Consider the following 20,008-nt stretch of genomic DNA (forward strand, 5'->3'; position numbering starts at 1 on the left):
AAGCATCTAACACATTGGGCAAGCAATTCATGGTGGGCTTAGAGCATAGAAACATTGAAAATCTTAATAATGCAACTAATTATTTGGGCTTGATCACAACAGCAACAAATTTGCCCTGGAAACGTAATGCACTTGTGTATACAAAGAGGATCCTGATAGCTTTCATCTTCTTACTTCAGGATTATCAGTCCAACATGCTTCAGTTACAGGGAGAATTCAATTTTGGTGTAGCTTGATTTTTTGTTGTATCCGATATTGAATGCACAAATATTCATGATCTGAAAACTTCATCTGAGAAGAGATCAATGTCCTGTGCTGTCTAGAGAGAATTAAATAATCTATCATTGCTGTACAGGGACAACTTCTGTTTAATTAAGTTGATGTCTTCTGCAAACCTCCATGTCAGACTCTCACGGCCTTTAGAGCTGCAAGAGGAAAGAAGGAAACCAAAGCAGCTGTGGAGACCCCACACTGCAGCACCTGTAGCCAGCTCTGGAAGGGCCATTGTGACAGGGATGGATGTGGCCCTGGATGCAGGGATGTAGTTTAATTCAATCACAGTTTTGCTTATTGGGACATTTCAGGACTGTCTGAGGTGTAACTCATCCAGTATGGGTCAGTCTGCTTAACGTAACCACCTCCATGTGAGGGACAATGAACTCCATCTTCAAGATTCATAAACATGTCTCTAGCAGGGCTGGTGAGGAAAAAGCCTTCTCTGGCTTCAAGGAGGGAAGGGGGTCATAACTTTCAACAGGAGATCTAGTTCTGGTTTGCATCACCTTTATTGAGGACCAGGGTACCTTCTTGCTCATTTACTTTCACAAACTCCTACTGATTTCTACCGAAAATATAACCTACCAAAGAGGTTTTCAGGCTGCTAAGAGGAGGGCGAAAAGAGCATTTCCAAGAATAGTCTACCTGTGAAGGCTGACTAATCTTCCCAGCCTTGAAACTAGCGTAGTACCCACACAGAAGTCCAAAAGCCTACCCTGTTTTTTTTTTTTTTTTTTAAGCCCCTGGAGTTTGAGGAAAAGGTTAACAATCTTCTCTCTGGCTTTTTTATGCTGATCTGCTCAGGGTTTCTCTTCTGAAGGATACAGAACCCAGTGCATAGGTTCTCCTTAACAAAACTGGCATTTTTTTCCTCATGTTTCAAATCCAGACCACTTTATTTCTGAGATAACACAAGGAGAGGACATGCAGAAAACAAATATCTGTAGAGCCATACACACCTGCTTGCCTTTTCTATGAAAATCAGTATGACTGCCAAAGAGAGACATTGAGATCTGAACAGGTTTGAATGTGCATTTGAATACCAGAGGAGGCTCAAAATAAGGAAGCAGCATAAAAAAAGAACATTCTATCTCTCTTTGCTGTAAAGAGGCACGACAAGGCAGAATCATGACAGTGGGTTGTGTTCAAACTGATGCATACCAATGATGGCATAAAACCAAACAGTCGTCGCAAAATTAAAACCCATTTATAGAGAAATAATAGATTTTAAGAAACCTTTGTCTTTTACCATGTGCATTTCAGCAGGTAGGCAGAGAAAATGGAAGTGATCACACAGTCTTAACTGATGTCTAAATAATGTTTGCAAAATGCCATTTGTGGCATCACAATACGTGGTCCTCCATCAGGCATTCCTTAGAATGACAAGGAAGGAGTTTGTATGGGAAGCAATATGTTATTTGTGTTCAGACCTGCCCTGTGGCTGCTGTGAGGGGACCTTCTGCCTCGCCTGTTGAAAGCTGAGCCACTCAGAGCCATGCAAGCAGGTCAATTGATTGGCACTGAAATTATGGCTTTTCTCAACCATTCTTCAGAGGGCCATCTGTGGCAAGGAATTGTGGAACAGCTTTACAGAACAGGCACTCAGCAATAATTTCTCCAAATACCCCCTACCAGCTAGTTATTTCTCCTAGTCTGGTTCTAATGTGAAGGGCATGGCTACAGGTCTGGTCCTGGACACAGCAGAGGCAGTTCATCATCCTGTCTTTCAGAAGGGTAATTTACTCCTTTGGGAGTCTTTTATGCCTTTTCATGGGCTCAGCTAGAACATTGTCCTCCAGATGCAAAGTACAGTATTTTGTTATTTGTTTCTCTGTGTGAGAGTAACAGTTTTGCTTGGAAAAAGGAGAGGGGAGAGAGGAAAACAGTGAATATAATGAGGGGAAATATCTGATAAAGTAGTAGAAACACAAAGAGAGAGAAGGTGCTACCACTTAGCTAGCTGCTCTGGAAAACAGGCTAAGGAATAGCTCAAGGCCTAAAAGATTTTCACAACCAAGGTAAGCAGAAAAAACACGAGGTGTTATATGCCTTCAGAAAACTGTCTCTTGACCTGAAACTACAAACCTGTAATTATGCTGATCTTTTAATGCAATAGCTAATCTAAGATCTTAATTCTCCACTGTCGATGTGAAATAATAGATAAAAGTTCTAGAAAAGTATCAGCAGCGAGCATTAAGGAAAAAAATACCTGAATTCCTGATACTTTAAAATTTTCTTTCATAAAGTAAAACATTGTTGCTCTCCAGAGCTGATTAGTATTTTCCTCCTTTCATCTGTCACTTGCAAAGAGATATGAAACATTTATTTTCCCAACCTTCCCAGAATTGGTAATAAATTGTCAGAGCCAGCCATTCATATCTGGTGGCTTTTTAAATAAAGGATTAGACCTTCAATATTGAATTTTTCTCTAGAATTGCTCTATAAGCTTGCTGAGAACGAGGTAATACGTAAAAGAATGTGAGGAAAAAGCTATTTGTCCAGTGCCAGAGAGATATGGGCATGAACTTTAAGACATATTTTATTTTCTCTCCCTCCTGCTCTGTGTGTCTATATAGATGTATACAGATGTGTGGGAGAACTGAGGGAGACAGACTGCCTGTCAGAACTGCCAGCTTTTGTTGAAGTTGTTATTGTGGACTTTTGCAAGCCAGCAGATATCTGACAGAGGTACACTGTTGATAAGAAGCTATACAGGGGAATATATCTTGCTGCTAATAATATGGGCATGCTCTTAGAAAAAAAGCCTAAATGCTAAGTAATGCACATGGACCTCCGTGGCAGGCTCCTTTGGGGGCAAACAGAAGCTGTGTGTGGATTTGCAAGAGCAGTTTTTGCTCTTCTGCAGCTTTCCTCAGCTTGGACACCATGTTGAGTTCAGTCTGAAAGTACTGAAGTGAACAAAATGATGATATAAGCATGGGGAAGAGGGAAGTGTTTAGCTACCTGCTGGGTCAAACCATGATGAAGAACATTTCTGAAACACAGCAAGTTGCTTTTGAAAGGTCGCTGGAAAATGTGTCCTTGGGGAAGATTCACAGTTTCTGCTTTCCAGCCTAGTGTCTGTCCTAAGGCATGAACACAAGAAATGCATGTTACTTCTCCATGTTTTTGCATTCAAACAGCTCTTTGGGAGCTGCTCTGTGACTCTCATTTGAATTTCAACCTTTGTGGTCAAAAGAAAAAGGAAAGAAGTCTACCTGTGTGTTATTTATTCTATTCTCCTGTGCTGTTCTCCAGTGATGAATGAAATGCCATCAGTATATTGTACAGGGCACAAGAAATGCAATGTGACTGAAAACCATTTGCATCTCTGCTAAAGTCTGTATCCCAGTTCTGTGGGTTTGCAGTGACGGCAAACCTCTAAGGATGTAAAAAATGCTATTTCCAGAAATTCTCTGCTTTGTGTGCAGGTCACATCAAAGACAGTTCCTACTTCTTAGCATCAAGGGTGGAATTCCTTCTGTCATCATGAAATGCAATACCGCAGTGAAGCCATAATTTGGAGCTGTAAGGGCTAAGTATAGAGATGAAGTTAGAAAGAGCAAGGATTGTATAAACAATTGGTGCATGAGCTGCTCAGATCTTACTGAGAGAAAATGATGAGAGTTTCTTCTTCCAGATGCTGAGCAGGACTCATTTGCGCACCTGCCTAATTCCATAGTAACAAGCATTGCACTGGTGTGTACTCAGCAATGAGTCTTTTGATGGAAGTAATGACTTTTTGTGACTTAACTGTAGAGGCAACTGAAATGTAAACTTGCAGTAAAAATGTACAGCTATGGTCTGGTAAGGACTTCCAAACTTCTTCCAGTCCTGTTTGGAAACCACAGTTCTCAGTCCTCTTCATCAAGCCTTTCCATTTTTCTAGCTATGTAATTGAACTTTAGATACCTGGAGACATCTGAAGAAAATCCTGTGAGTGAGTGAGAGAGAAGATTATCATTGCAGGAGCTCACAGAAGATGGGGGCCTAATATGGTTTCTATGGAGATATTAAGATGTGTTTGGCAAGAAGAAATGCATTTCCCTACAACCCATGTAGCAATGAGGTTATATTGCAGCAGGCTCTGCAAAAGCTGCCACTCTGGTCTAGTCAAATGAGACCAGAAGTTGATCATACTGAAAGGAAGAGGAAGAGTGGTAGTGAAATATTTACCATGACATGATGAAACCATCAGCAAATCCAGCCTGATTTTCTGGAATGAGAAACAAGGTGCTGAAAGCTTCTCAGCTGTGTGGTAGGACTTTGGCTCCCGGCAGTGAAATTGCACAATCTCCCTGAAGTGCAGAGTAAGAACATAGAAAAAAGAGTTTTTCAGCCTGAGGGAAGGGGGCTGCATTGAGTGAGATTACTGAAGTTCTGCTCACATCCACTGCTCAGAAGATGGCAGTGACTAAAGGCTGGCCAATCATGAAGTGTATACTGATCACCAAAGCACAGAAGCCATTAGTTTGGGAAAGACCTTTGAGACCATCAAGTCCAGCCTGTCACCAAACACCACCTTGCCAACCACACCATGCCACTAAGTGCCACATCCAGTGTTTTCTTAAACACCTCCCTGGGCAGCCCATTTCAATGATCCGTTCTGTGAAGAACTTCTTCCTAATGTCCAACCTAAACCTCCCCTTGAGCAGCTTAAGACTGTGCCCTCTTGTCCTATTTCTGGTAGCCTGGGAGAGTGTAGTCACCTGACTACACTCTCCTTTTAGAGAGTTGTAGAGAGCAGTAAGGTCTTCCCTGTGCCTCCTCTTCTCCAGGCTAAACACCCCCAGCTCCCTCAGGCACTCCTCATAGGACTTGCACTCCCTACCCTTCCTCAGCTCCATTGCCCTTCTCTGGGCACACTCCAGCTCCTCAATGCCCTTCCTAAATTGGAGGGCCCAGAACTGGACACAGCACTCAAGGTGTGGTCTCAGCAGAGCCAAGTACAGGAGGATGATCATTGCCCTGGTCCTGCTGGCCACACTCTTGCTGATACAGGCCAGGATGGCATTGGTCTTCTTGGACACCTGGCCTCACACTGGCTCATGTTCACCCAGTGTCCCAGGTCCTTTTCTGCTGGGCAGCTTTCCAGCCACTCTGTCCCCAGCCTGTGGCACTGCAGGGGTTGTTGTGACCCAAGGGCAGGACCTGGCACTTGGCCTTGTTGGCCCTCACACCATTGGCTTTGGCCCATTGATCCAGCCTGTCCAGATCCCTCTGCAGAGCCTTCCTGCCCTCCAGCAGACTAACACTTGCAAGGTCCCAGGAGTTTTATTGCTCAGAAGAGCTTTGTTCACAAGCACCCCACCTAAACTAAGTCATCTTTCTGTTGCATTTGTTTGCTGTAAAGGTGATTGCAAGATGGTGTGCTGGGGCACGAGGAGACACAAACCAACAGCGGGTCTCATCTGCCTCAAATTCCTCTCTGAGCTGCATTTCTGACAGCTGGAGCTCAGGGTCAGAGATGCCTGGCTATTCCTGTAAACACATCTGCCTGCTCCAGCACAGTGCTGTCTCATATAGGTGTTTCAGTCAGACATTCTACCTCCAGATCAACCAGAGAAAACCAGGAGGTTTTGTGCAAGATAACCAGGGATGTGTATCTGTTGTTTTGCTGCTGTGATCTGCCTGGAAATGAACACCAGTGAGCTGCTTCCCTCTGTACTCTTACAGAAATAGCAGACAATTTAGAAGATTTTAAAAAGTGAAATCTGTAACAGCTTTCATAACAATGTAGAGTTTGTGGAACTGGAAGTACAATAGTTAAATCTCTGGATCCCTTTTTTTTTTTTTTTTGAAGTTCAAATATAGCAAAACTTTACCAGAATTCCTCTGTTCAGTAAGAAAGAAAAATTTCTTAAATAAGTATTTTTAGGTTCTACCACTCAATAAAATTTGTAATGTGCACCTGCCATGTGATGCAGAACTTTGAAAGTCAAGTAACACATCCGTGAAGTGTTTCCTGTCAGATGAAAAGGAAGTTAAGAAAATCTGATTTATCTGAAGTTAAAATCTCATCACACAATCCTGTTTAAAGGAGTTGGGAATGAAGTATGCTGAGGATAATGTTTGCTTATCTTTAATATAGGTACATCGTGCCTGTGGCTGATACATGTCTTTATGAATACAGTCTCAAAAGAAAAAGAGATTTCACAGAAATCTGGTTATTTTAGGACTTTAAAAACATCCAAAACTACACAAACAAGAACCACATATGGCTGTACTGTGAAAATATCTTGACAAATACACGTACACAGAAAGAGGGGATGCCTTACGACTTGTCCCAGTGAGAAACAAAGAACTCTACAAACCAAAAGACTTAAAACAATTCCTCTGAACTACTTTTTTCCCCATTTAAAAATGGCTCATGTGCCATTTGTTTGGTTCAGCTGTCAATGGGATTTATGTAGTTCTTTGCTTTAGACTGAAATGCAAAGATGTGAAAGGATTATGTTATTGATCTGGGAGCTCCCTCTTCCAACCATTTTGTTGCTTTTCTCATCAACATGAGTTATCACGATCCTGTGGAAGGTGTATTGAATTTTAAACTTACCCTGTTAGGTGAAACACAGTTACTTCCAAAGATTAATAGTTATTAATGCTGTAATAAATTTCTAACACTAATGTCGCCTCTGCTGCAGGATGAATTTCTCATGCATACATTGGGCTTGCATCAGATAATTTCCTGTAATTTGAGGACTGAAGGAAATATTAATAAGACTTGGGGAGGGTGGGGGGTGGCGAATCCTTTGAACATCTGAATAAGTAAATGGGCATAATAATTTTGCAAAAGCTTAATATTTGGCTCAGTATATTTTTTAAAATATTCCTTCAAGGGATGTATAAGAGTGATGACAAAAGCTCATAGGTCTGATGATCATCCATTTTTGATCATACTTCCTATCCATTAAAATATTTCTCATGCATCTGAGCATTGCAGCACCTGTGGCACTTGTTTTCTTTCCTGTGCATTCATAGTCAGCATTTTGCTGGCAGCCTGGAAGCAGATGTTTTACTGTATCATGCAAGCCCACAATGCCTTTGTCAGCCCATGCTAGTTTCCTGGTACACTTGTGGATTTGCTGAAGAAAGATGAAGGAATAAAGAACTCCCCTTGAGCATCTGGTCCTTTTCCAAACCATGTCTCTGACAGTTACCAATAGCTGATGTTTATAAAAGCACAGGATGTATAGCTCTTAAATACTGGGTTTCTTTCAAAATGAATGTCAAAGTTGTTCTGATGAAGTTGAGGACAGGGATATTCATTAATGTCCATGTTCTTCAGGAGCCCAAGCAATTAAAGGGATCAGAGATGAGGAGATTTCAAGGGCCAGCACACAGAGTTTGCAGCAAGCAGCTATTGCACTCATTGATCTCATTCCTCCCATTCCCCAGGGATCCAGACAGGCTCAGCACTGTCTCTGGAGAAGCCAACCTAGCTAACAGACTGCAGCAGCTGCCTTTAAATTCCCATGGAGGTACAACTAAAGCTGTTTTCTCCTTCAGCAGAGGCAAGGGTGAGTTTCTTATCCCTCATTCAGAGCACAGGGAGGTTTTCTGGCCCAGGTGGGTATGCTCTGCCCATCCCCATCTGCTCTGCTGAATTTGGCTCCTTGATTGGGAATATGAAAAAGCCCAAACCAGTGCCATAGCAAAAAGAGACATGCAAACTCCCCCCTTTCCTGCCTTGAGTTCCTCGGGAATGACACTGCTGAGAACTGAATCAAATTTGTGGCTATTGATATGCAGATGTAAGAGTCTTTCACTGCACCGGGACAAAGATGACTGCATTTCCATGTTGGTTTTGCACATAAATATGTAGATTATGTCAGTGCCCCCACTTCCACCAAAATGATAGCAGCTGATGTTCAAACAGAGCAGGCAAAGTCCACAAATAAATGACACCTCTTGAAACAGGCTCTTCCCTTTCCTTGTTTCTGATTTGTTTTTCCCCCTGGTACACACAAAGCTCAGGCCAAACAGGATCCCTCTGGCTGTATGTGTGGGCGGCCAATCTGGTTCTCTCCCAAGGTGACAGCTGCTCGGTTTTCATTAAGGGATGTGACTGCCATCACCTGGTGAGAGCGGCGCTTGGAGCCGGGCCATGCTCCAAGAGCCGAGGGATGCTGCCAAAGGAAGGGTCACCCGCTGCAAGGGAGCACAGCTGCTGGAAGAAGATATTTTAAATAGCTCCTGCTGTCTGACTTGAAATACAAATGTGGTGTATTTGATATTATTAGATTAAATGAAAGACTATTCTGGCATTTATTCTATTGTGGCAGATTTGAAAGCATTTAATATCCTTATTTTTAAACCTGTCATGAGTTTCTGTGATAATTCACAGAATCAGAGAGAGGTAGGAAATGTTTCTACCTAGATCTGCTTAATCTATCATACTTTATAAGACATTATTTTGGGAAAAAATGCAGTGTCTTGGTATAGTTTAGGTAAGACAAAAAAGGGTATTTGAAGAGTCTAAGAAAGATGTAGAAATGTTTATTTTTCATTTTACCTTGCACAATACTGTTGCTTTAAGTGATTTTAAAATGGTAATTTTTTTTTTAAAGCAACTTCCAGTGGAGCATTTATGATCAACTCAAAAGAAAATCCCTTCACTCATATAATTTTTTTGAAAAATTTTGGGATGGTGGAATTTCCATTTCAAAACAGATTTCATAAATCTTCAGGCCCTCATTGAAACAAGAGTTTAGCTCCCCACAGAGGGCTAAGTCATGAATCTGAACAGGAGCAGAGATTGAAAGGGCCAAGTTGGGTGGCAGTTAAATTTTTCATATCCAGTGCATTAATTCTATCAGAGAAAGAATAAGAGTTGTAGTGTAAGAACCAAATTTTGAATTGTCCTTTGGAATGTGTTTGCAGATGAGGAGCTTTCAGGGAAAGCTGAAATACAAAGCCACTGGCCACCTCAGCTGGATTCAGGAAACTACCTAGGTCCATGTTAGTCTATCCACAAATAATAGAATACTTCAGGAGCATGTTTGAAAGTTGATCTTATATATTTATTTAGATGTGACCATTTTGTAAGTCTGAGTCTTTTCTAATTCACACCTGGATGCTGGGAGGCAGAGCCTGCCAGTGAAGAACATGCATTCCTGCAAATACTGAGGCTATGAGAACAACCTGAGTTTCTCTCTCCATATGCATTTCTTGAGACCTCACCCAATAATCTAATAAGTAATGCTGAATTGTCCACACCAAGGTTGTCTGGGATAGTTTTGGTTATTTATACAAAAAGAAAGTGATGCAACTAAGGGCCACATGAATCTACATTCACATCACTAGGAACCAGGATTATTTATCCATCATAGAGAAACTAAATTTCTGCAGTTAATAGTGAATCCATATGTGGTCTGGCAGTCATCCTCAATTCAGATCAGTTTCTGTATACCTTTTTCCTAAATGGAGGAGATTTCAAATTGGAGAATGTCCCTCATCTACCTCACCATTATCACCACAAGCCTTTTCTAAGGACCATGTTCCTTGATGTTCCCTTGACAACTTGTCTTTCATCACTCTTTGAGACTTTCTCATTTAACTCCTTGCAGATACCCCTTAGGAAAATTTGATGTAGTCCTTCATCATGCTTCTGAATGTATATTTTCTGTGTTACTTGTGGCAGTTTGTGATGTGTTCAGCACAAGAGCATTATTATGACAACATTCAGATTCTGTAGAAAATTCTTGTTAATCGTTAACTGGTTCATATCTTTGCCAATCTCAGAAGCAGCAGTACCCACCCATCAGCTTTAGTAGGAATTACTCAACTCACCATATCCCTGTATGGCTCAATATCCTGATAGAGGTTTAAGTATTGTTACTCTGAATGATACATCCCAAGTAAAATAGTGTAACAAATACAATCAGTGAATTTCAGCTAAGCAGCAGCATCTGTGTTAAAGGATTTTTACACATTACTATCCCAAAATAACACTGCTCAAGTAACATCAAACAAGTTTCAGAAACTTAATCACTGCCCATTTCATAGCCTATCAATGTAACAATTCCTTCTGGGCAGAGAATATTTTATTTTTTCTGAAGAACTAAGCCACTGCTGTCCAAAGCTATCACCACCCTCAGGCTTTCCATTCCCTCCAAACCACAAAGCCCTAATCCTTAATGTGAATGAGATGAAATTTAGGTGCAGAACTTCAGGCTTCTTTTCAGCCCCTATAGTATTCCATTACTGTGTACTCCAGTGAGATGTTTTGCCCTTCTTAACCCAAGAGTGACAGAGATTTGGAAACAGCAGTTGTTCCACACGAGAGTCAAGACTTCACCGCTAGTTTAGTGTAGCTAATTCTGATGACTCAACTTTGTTTGGGGAAAGGAAATTCACATGGGGGTCATTAGAAATTTTCCCTATCCCAGGTCATGTGTGCAAGGTAAAATTGTCTTTTTTCTGAGAAAGAAATCACATTTCTTTGGGCGAGGATCTTGAACTTACAATGAGGGCTACTTACAGAAAAGAATTAATCTTTAAAAGTTTCACTGTGTTTTTGGGTCTCTGCTGGAGATATTACACCATCTGACCCAACACGCAAGACCCAGCCAGACTTTGCAGAAACTCAGTAGTGCATTGTTCCTCTGGAAAGCAGGGCTTCAACTTGTCAGATGTCTTCTCCTGCTTTGAAAGCAACTTTTTACTTTTTCTCTGGGTCATTCTGTTCTGCCAGAGCTCATCAGGAAGATCCAGCATGGGAAAAGAGACTTCATGTCCCTTCACACCAGAAGTGCTAAGTAGGGCTGTGACTCATTTTAGTGGCTTAACTATGGCTTGTTCTTAAAAGTTCTGATGTGGTCAGGATTTCCATAGTCTGTTCTATTTCTGAAGAGCTTGTGTTTATTCTGCCAATCTTTTCTGTCCTTCCATTTCTGACCTGAGTAGTGCCACTAAGAATGTCATACGGTTCCCCAAGCCCTCCATCTGTGTGGCCCTCAGGACTGACCTGCAGTTGCAAGTCTCAATTTCTTCAGCCTCTTACACAGACATAATGAGTGTATTTGACTTCCATCGGGACACCCATAACTGCAATTTCAGGTCAAGCAAAGAATGTACTTCTCATTGGCCACTTTCACTCCAAACAATGTTATTTTGGTTTTTATCAAATATCAGTTTTGTATAATATCTAATTCAATTACTAAGATTCTGCAGCATAATTGTCTTGACCAGCTAAGACAGGAGTGACAAATTCACCTTTGAGGTTGCCTACCCTGCCAATTAGTAAAATTATGCTACTAAATTGAATCATGTAAACCACATGATTTTTTTCTAGAGAAAATACTTCATGTAAGACAGCCTGTCTCTCTTCCCTGGACCTCTTCACATTGGAAATGGGGTAGAAAATAGAAAAAAAAATCTTGCCAGCTTATCCACAATGATGTTTGCCCTGTGATGGTGCCAAGAGTTAACAGCATGAGGAACTCACCCCTCCAAAACCATCTCTCCTGTTGGCAGGAATGAGGAGGGAAGGGCCATGGAGGAAAACTCCTTGAGTCATTTATGAGACTGGAGATCACCTAGGGGTGAGCTAAGAAAAATAGCAGCACCAGATTGGTGTAAACTACAGAAAATTAGAGGAATTAATAAGGTCAAGGTAGCTGTAGATATACCTGATTTCCAGAGGGGAATTAAAAGGGCACATTGTCAGGTGTAAGGAGAGCCAGAGTAAAAAGACTTTTGCCTCAGTTACAAAACATCCCACCGCAATCTAAAATGATGGATTTCAATTTGCACAAATGACTGTCACATTTAAAAGGTTAATGGAAAGGGTATTTTCTGCAGATCTGTGTTGGAATGCTGATTGCACCTAGCAGATACCCTGGTGCATGTAAAAGCCCTTGAATGCAATGTTCACAAATGGCCTGTGAGTATTTTGGTATTGCTGCACAGAGAAGAAAAAATAGAAGCCTTGTTTCAGAAAAGGTAGGGTCTTTTGCCAGCAAGAAGAAGTAATTCCAAATACAGGATGTTAACTTTGTTGGGAAAAAAGTCAGATATCTTCAAACCTATGGAAATCTCACCTGTTTTTTTTGTTGTTGCCACATGAGCTGGGGTTGGTGTGGAAAGACCCCCTGAGACATTTCAGTAGCAAGTAGGGCAGCTGAGAAAAATTATTGCCTGTGTAAAGGCAGAGAGAAGCTGAACTGAGGAGCGCAACTGGTCCTGAGGTGAAAGTGAGGAACTTTGGGTGTGCTCCAAAAAAACACCAAATACTATTCAGAGTCATGTGTGAAAGGAATAGTGTGCAATAGAATCTACTTCTTAGATTTATACAAAGAAATCAAGCTTTGCAAATAATTGTCTTAAATAAAACCTGGGGTTTTTTGGGTTTTTTGGGGTTTTTTTACTTTTCTTTTCTTTTCTTTTTAAAAAAGCACCCCATCAGTTCCTGCTCATGAGAGCCACCAGAGAGCTCTGCCTCACTGTTCTCAGGCAGGTAGAGAAGAGAGCAGGAGAGGACTGCTTCATTTCATATGAAGTTTAATAGACAGAGCTGCATGTTTGGGAATGATAAACGCTTCCCATTTTCCTGTGGCTTCTTTCCAGGTGCAGCATTCTGGGGGAAGGTGATACCAGTTCTGCCAGCCCACTTGGAGATGTCTGACATGCAGTTGCTTTAGCATTTCTCTTGCTTTAGCAAAGAGCACTTTCCACTTTGGCTAAAGGAGAGTTCTCTGCTTTCCCAGAGGGCTTTGAAAGACTCAATCCATTTCAGCAGAGAAGGCAAAGGAAATACTCCCCTTGACTTCAGTTGGAGTTGGGTTTGAGCCCAAACAAGGGCTGATGAATGAGCTGAATCATCTGCAAGTGTTCTCTGCTGGTATGATTGCCATCTTTTATGTAGAGCTGAATAGGAAAAGGGATTGTGGTTTTTTCCTCCTTTCACTCCCTTCTGTGTGTCTGCTCGAGAAGGCTCAAGAACAGGACATGTTTCACCCCAAATCTTAGTTCTTTGTTTCATTGCCAATCACTGCCATAGAGCAGCAGTCACCTCTGCCTCCTTTTCTTCTGCATTGCAGGCCCCTGTGCTGCTGATCATTAATTACCTGTTCAGAGTGCAATTGCTGTGCATGTGCAGTGTACCCTGCAAATATGTGTTCTGGCTGATAAAGAGTTTAAAACAGATTTCCAGTCACATAGTCCAAGCCTGTTATTCAGCAAGCACAACTACATAGTTCATTTTCCCAACTTTTTATACCAGCTAATAGAATTTTTTATGCTATCGTTCTGAGGGCAAAGGGATTTGTTGTGTAGTCACTCCTCATATAACTGATATGAAAAAAGGAATCATTTAAAGGAATCATTCAGAGGAATAACCAAGAAATTTAAAAATACAAGTAAACTTTTTTGCTAAATATTAAAGAAGCATTTAACAATATATACATATTGGTAACAAAAAACCCCGAACAAAAACCACAAGGCTTTTAAAATAAAATTCACAATATTCTCAAAAATGGCTTTTAAAATAAATTGCTATACCCTGTTGTCCTTTCTCTTTTATTCAACAAAAAAAACTTATGGGTGACTTTAAAAAAAAGAGAAGTAAAAATGTGTGGCATTTTTTCCACACAGCTCTAAATGCCCATGCACAATTGGTGGGAAGTGGTTCCATCTCCATTTCCGGAGCATAAACTAATTTTGCTTCCTTAAACACATAATGTACCAACATCGGAATGGAGATGGAGATCATGAACTTGATTCCATGGTTGTAAATCCTCATCCAAGTCCCTCAGCAGTTCAAGTGGTCATTTGGACAATGCAGTCTCTCAAATTCTTTTGCTTTGGAAAAGTGGCTTGGAAGAAAAGATCCACCTTTAGCTGAAAGACAACAAGTATTGGTGCAAAACCTGTCACCAGTCTAAAGCTGGCCATGTAGGGACAATTCTTTGTCTACATGGGTCTTTCTGCATGTAGAGAATTTTTGACAACTGAGGTAGCACTTCTCAAACCTTTGGGAAATGAATCAGACAGGAGTAACAAATTTTGGGTTGTCTAACAGTCAGCCAAGAGGGAGGTTTTAAATTATCACCAGTCTGTTAGATGTATGTGTGTGTATTTTCTGATATTTGATTGCCTTTTGACAATTTGAGTTGCTGAGTTGCCTTTTTTTGTCTTCTGGGGCACCCATTTTATAAATTACTGTTGAAAATTTAGTTGATATTCTTATATTTAATTTTCTTACATAAGATAATTATTCACTGCTCTGTCTTCTAGATGTGTTCCCAGGCACTTGGCATTCTTACGAGTTTCTAACCTGGAGCTGTCTCTCCCTGACTCTGATAGTTCATTGGGAATCAATGGAGTATTTTCCCCTTTGCTGGAGGTAAAGACACAGCTAGAGTGCATCTTTATTCTGTGTCACTTAGTCTTCCATCTGTTTTCCAAATCTCACCAGACATTTGATGACTGTGTTATGTCAATGTAACAACAAATTGTCATAGGGACTCAGCTGGCACTGGCATAAACAGAGTCATTTGAGTTCCTCCCAGCTGCAGGATGACTCCAAGCCAACTGGAGGCAGTAGCAGGTACTTTTTTTGTACTAGGCCAATGTCAAAACCCTATTAGCTCACTGTAAAATCAATTTAATTATCTGTTAGATGAATTGAGAGCAAGCTTGTGATCAGGAATTAAGTACTTTAGGATATGTTTCTTTTTTTTTTTTTTCATTTTGAAAAACTAAATTATAAAATTTGTCATTTTTCCTTTTATTTTCCTTGTCCTTCCTTTCCTCTTGAATTTTTGTGAAATACCTGCTAGTAAGGGTTGGGGTCTGGGGGAGTGTGCTTTTTCCCCTCTATTCTCATTTCCCAAATCACCAGTTTACATTTCTTGTTCAAACACACATGGGTATCTGCGCTGTATTGGTGGCACAACAGTGTAATTTCTGTGACAATAGTTACCACTATGAGAAAGTGTAAAGCACATTCAGAAACCTGTTAGCTGTAGTAAAAATTGAAAGTCCAAAATAAAGACATGCTCTTGCGCTGCGTGGGCAATGATGGATACCAGCCCAAAAAGCCATCCAGCAGATTAACTCCTCTTGAAAAAAATTCCTCCATTCCCTGAGTCACTGCTTCTTTCCAAAAAACCTCTGACAGATAAAACACTTATTTTCAAGCAAACAACTATGAAAAACAAAATAAAGTAAAATGACTGATGCCTAGTTTCTAACATGAAAAACATTCTTTTAGATGCAAGTTTATTCATAGAATGGTAGACTACCAGTTTGGAAGGGACCACAGAGATCATCTGGTCCATTCTTTCTTGGCAAAAGCATGGTCTGGACAAGATGGCCCAACACCCTGTCCAGCTGAATCTCAGAAGTGTCCAACACTGCAGAATCCACCACTTACCTGGGGATTAATCCAATGGCTGATTTTTTGTCATTGTGAAAAATTTTCCTGTTATGTCCAATCAGAATCCTCCCCAGGAGTAGCTTTTACCCATTGCACTTCAGCCTTATCCATGTGACTCCTGGTAGAAAGAGAGTTTCAATCTTGTTTTTTGCCCCTCTTTAAATGCTGGAACATGGTGCTAAGGTCTCCCTTAAGCCTTCTTTTATCCAGGGTGAACAAACCTGATTCTCTAACCCTTTTTTCATATGGCAGCTTCCCAGTCCTTTCCTCTGCTCATCTTTGTGAACCTTCTCTAGACCCTCTCCAGCCTGTCCACTTTTTTTTTTTGTATAGCAGAGACCAAAACAGTACCCAATATTTTAGTTTATTCATCTTAGTGGATTAATTGGCTCTGATATTTTCTCTTTGAAAAGAAATTGGTTTTAAAATACGTACTGTCATTTTCAAACTTTTAAAGATAGTGATCTGTCAGGCACATTTGAGGAAGAGTATTTATAATCAGAAAAAAAACCACAGCAAAGATGGCTTAGGATCATGACCATAGTTGGCTGCCTGGTCAGGGGTGCCTTGGAGCAGGAGAGAAAGAGATGTTACCATGGACAAAGTACCAAAGTCAGAAGAGGCTCAGATAGGGCAGGAGAGAGATCTTGTTCGTATCTCTCTGTATGACTAAGTGACAATTTTTATGTGGATAGTGTAAGATATTGTTGTCCAACTTCTGTTCTGAACCAGCCTATGAGATTCCATGCAGCCTGGCAGCTTCTCTCCCAGGAGCACCGTGTGGAAATTGATGTAAATCACTTGTAGATATATCATCTGTAATCTGGGAAGATTAGAACAGTCACTGCTATTTGTCATGTGTTTGCAGATCCCTTGGAAAGGCTGAAGCTTACACTTAAATATTTGGATGTTGATGACCTGGATGATTAAACATAGAAAAGCATTAGAATTAATTAGATACTGTATACATCCCCTCATATTGGCTGGTGTACTGTCTCCTGCTGGGGTTTCACAGCTTGGCAGTTGATCCATTACTGCAGCAGAGTGTATTCAAAGAAGCATTTGTTTTAAAGAGACCTCAGAATGAGAACAATTCACACAAATGTGCTACGTTGCATAATTATAATGGACCAGATTGAAGTCCTCACTGCTCAGTTTTTCACAGGAGTCATGGTGATGGATTTCATGGCACTGCTCATATGAGTAATTGCTCAGCACTGTGAGTAAGGGATCTGCAATATGTCATTCTATTATTATTTATCTAAATATAACCTTTGTTAACTTAATGTGCAGATTTGCAGTAAAACATGAGCACACTCACCTGAAAGTTGTACAGCTATGACACAAAGACATGTGCTTTCTGTCCAGGAAAGTGTGAGACCTAGAAAGAGGTTGTGTGATAACAAGGGGAAAAGAAGAAAAAAAGAGAAAAAATAGAGCAAGAGAGAAATGAGGAAAGTTTAATCAAAATCAAACAAACAGGTAGGGTTAGGAGGAGAAGGGCAGGCAGTGCATTTTTCTGAATCTCATAATTCATAGCAATAAACTTGAAGAGATAACTTAGAATATCTTTACATAACTTAATTTGTGTATCACATCATATGATTACTAACTTTTGATAAAAATGGCACAAGTACTATTGGCTTGATCAATATAATTTTAATTTTTTTTTTTTAACTGTCCAAAATCCCTTTTATTTCCAGGACTATTCTAGGACTTGGGTCTTCATGGATGAAAGGAAATTATTCCTGGCAAATTTTAAACATATTTACTTAGAAAGCTCCAGAACTTCCTACATAAGTATTTTTGTCTTTTTTTTTTTTTTTTTTTGCATTTGCTGTTAACACAGAAATCAGTGGCAAATTTCAAGAAGCAGTGATAATTATTCTCCATAGTAAAAACACTTTTTTCACTTGCCTCAAGCTTTGCTGCCATTCAGCTGTTAGTACTGCTAGTTCTAAATGATGTTTAAATGCTTCTGGAAAGTTTAAATGGCTTAGAAAAAATTAAGCTGAAATAATTGTAAGGTTAAGAAAAATAACAAGTTCGTACACTGTAGAGTAAGAAAAGAGTTACTACTTGTCTGCAAATTACATTAAATTAGATAGGTGTTTGTTTTATGCTTTTTCTTCTGAAATTCTATCCAAATCTGGCTTGCTTGTAGGACTTTTAAAAAGCGCAGTTAGATGTAATCTGTAACTGATTTGAACTGCAGTTTACTGAGCAAAGATCAGGACTGAGTTGAGGAGTGTGAAATGAGCGCCATGAAATAGCTAAGCCAAAAGGCTTCAAAAAAAGATAATTTGAGATGAGAGGGGAGAAAGGGGAATCAGCAGGGAAAATTGAGTCTTCTAAGCGAGCACGCTTCAATCAAGTGCATGGAAATGAACTGGGAATCATCATTTCTCTGCTGTCACAAATATCTGTGAAAAGGCCAGAAAAGTGTCCGCTCCTCTCTAGCACTGATTCAGACTGAGAATGACAACCTAAGATTGCTATCCATTATTCCATTAGCTGAAATTACTGTCATCTCCCTTGTGGAGCCAAATGCTCAAAACCTTCTGGCGGGTCACGCCTCTGTCAGCACAGTCCTAGGTGATGGCATCTGGGGCCTGGCTTTTAAAGGCCAGGGAGTGAACTGAAAAGATGAACTTGAAATGACTTTGCTGAAGGTAGAAAATGTGTGTATGCTCTTGCTAGGAACTGCAGCATGAAAGTTTCTTTAAGTATCTTTCTTTTGGCACCTTCTCCACCTACACAGAACTCCAGAAGCAGAGGTGTAGGCTGGAAGCAGCCAGCAGAATTGACAGTGCTCAGTTTGGGAGCAGCTGCTCAATGTTTCTATTATTTCTCTGCTGTTCAGTGCAGGAACAGAATTTTTTTGAAAGCCAGGTACCTCTGTTCACTGACTCCTATTCCTGCTCCAGGACAGATGGATCAGGCTGTGGAGGGGCCGTCCTTGCCCCATTCAGAGATCAGCTTGTATTCATTTATTGCACGGTGTTCAAACATTTTAGCACCACAATTGATTTCTCATGGATTTATTTTTTTCTTTTTCAAGTCATGACCATTTTTATAGTTTCCGAGCACATACAAGTACTATTTATTTTTACTGAGGGTGAAATCAAGAATTGCTGGTTATTTGTGTATCCACAGCATGGATTTCCAGAAAATGAAACCATTGGTATGCTGAAGGAACAGTTCCCAGATTCCAGAAGCAGTGAGGACTATTCAGCTTTCCTATAGGTACGTATGTTAAATATCCATGAACAGAAGCACACAGCTAGTGCCCACTTTTGAGATTCTCAGTGTAAAGGACATGCCTTCCACCACAGGATGTCATAAGGACAGAAACTCCAAGGCAGTATTCCAATCCTATAATCTTGAAATGACCCTTATTCTGGCTGGAATCCCCTCTCTTCCTGATGTCCAGCTTAAACCTCCTCTCCGGGGTGTCAAAACCAAAACCTAAGAACTTCTCATCAAAAGGGAAGATCCCAATAAGTCATATGTGTCAATTTTGGATTGCATTTCTCTAATATACATAATAAATAAGGTGGTTTAGGGATTGCATTAACTAAGCATATAATTGTGCTTTAACACAAATCATTAATACTGTGCTTCTGGTCCTAACACTGGAGCACTCCAGTTGCTTCTACGTTTAATGACAGAGGGAAAAAGGGTACATTACATACAATTGCTGATCACATGATTTTTATATTAATGTTTGAATCTCCTAAAAAATTAAACTAGTGTGAAGATACTGGAAAATGCACCATAAATTAAAATTGCAAAATGTCACAGTTTATTTAATCTTCCATGTTGAAAAGCAGAGTGAGTATTTAATTAGTTCCACATAAGCAGTGTTTGTTTAGAGAAAATCTTTAACCTTGATAAATTATTGAAGAAATTTCATTAACCCTTTGACACGAATGGGGCAGCTGTCACGCTTAAAGTTACAAGGAAAAGATTTGCACACAATGGAAGTATTTTCAGACACTTTCTGCAAGTTATATTTAAATAGGTTTTTTCTATATTTAGAAAACATCTAGATTTCTCTGACATGCTGCCCCCGAACTCTGAAAGATTTACTGATGAGAATGGTTCACTGGACATTGTTCTCTCCCTGTACTGTTCTGTGCAGGCACTTTAGAGAATGCCTGATTTGAAGTGTAGCTGTTCAGACAGCTGAGAAACATGATTCCTGATTACAGTGCACATATTTTCAAACTTAAATAGGTTAGCAGTTATGTTTTGAATAATTTATCAGAAGAGAGATTTTCTCTGCACAAACAAGGTGTTGGAAAACACATATCACTTCTTCATTATTCAGCCACATCATTCAGCTCT

Source organism: Haemorhous mexicanus, chromosome 6 (assembly GCF_027477595.1).
Source record: "Haemorhous mexicanus isolate bHaeMex1 chromosome 6, bHaeMex1.pri, whole genome shotgun sequence".
Taxonomy (NCBI): domain Eukaryota; kingdom Metazoa; phylum Chordata; class Aves; order Passeriformes; family Fringillidae; genus Haemorhous; species Haemorhous mexicanus.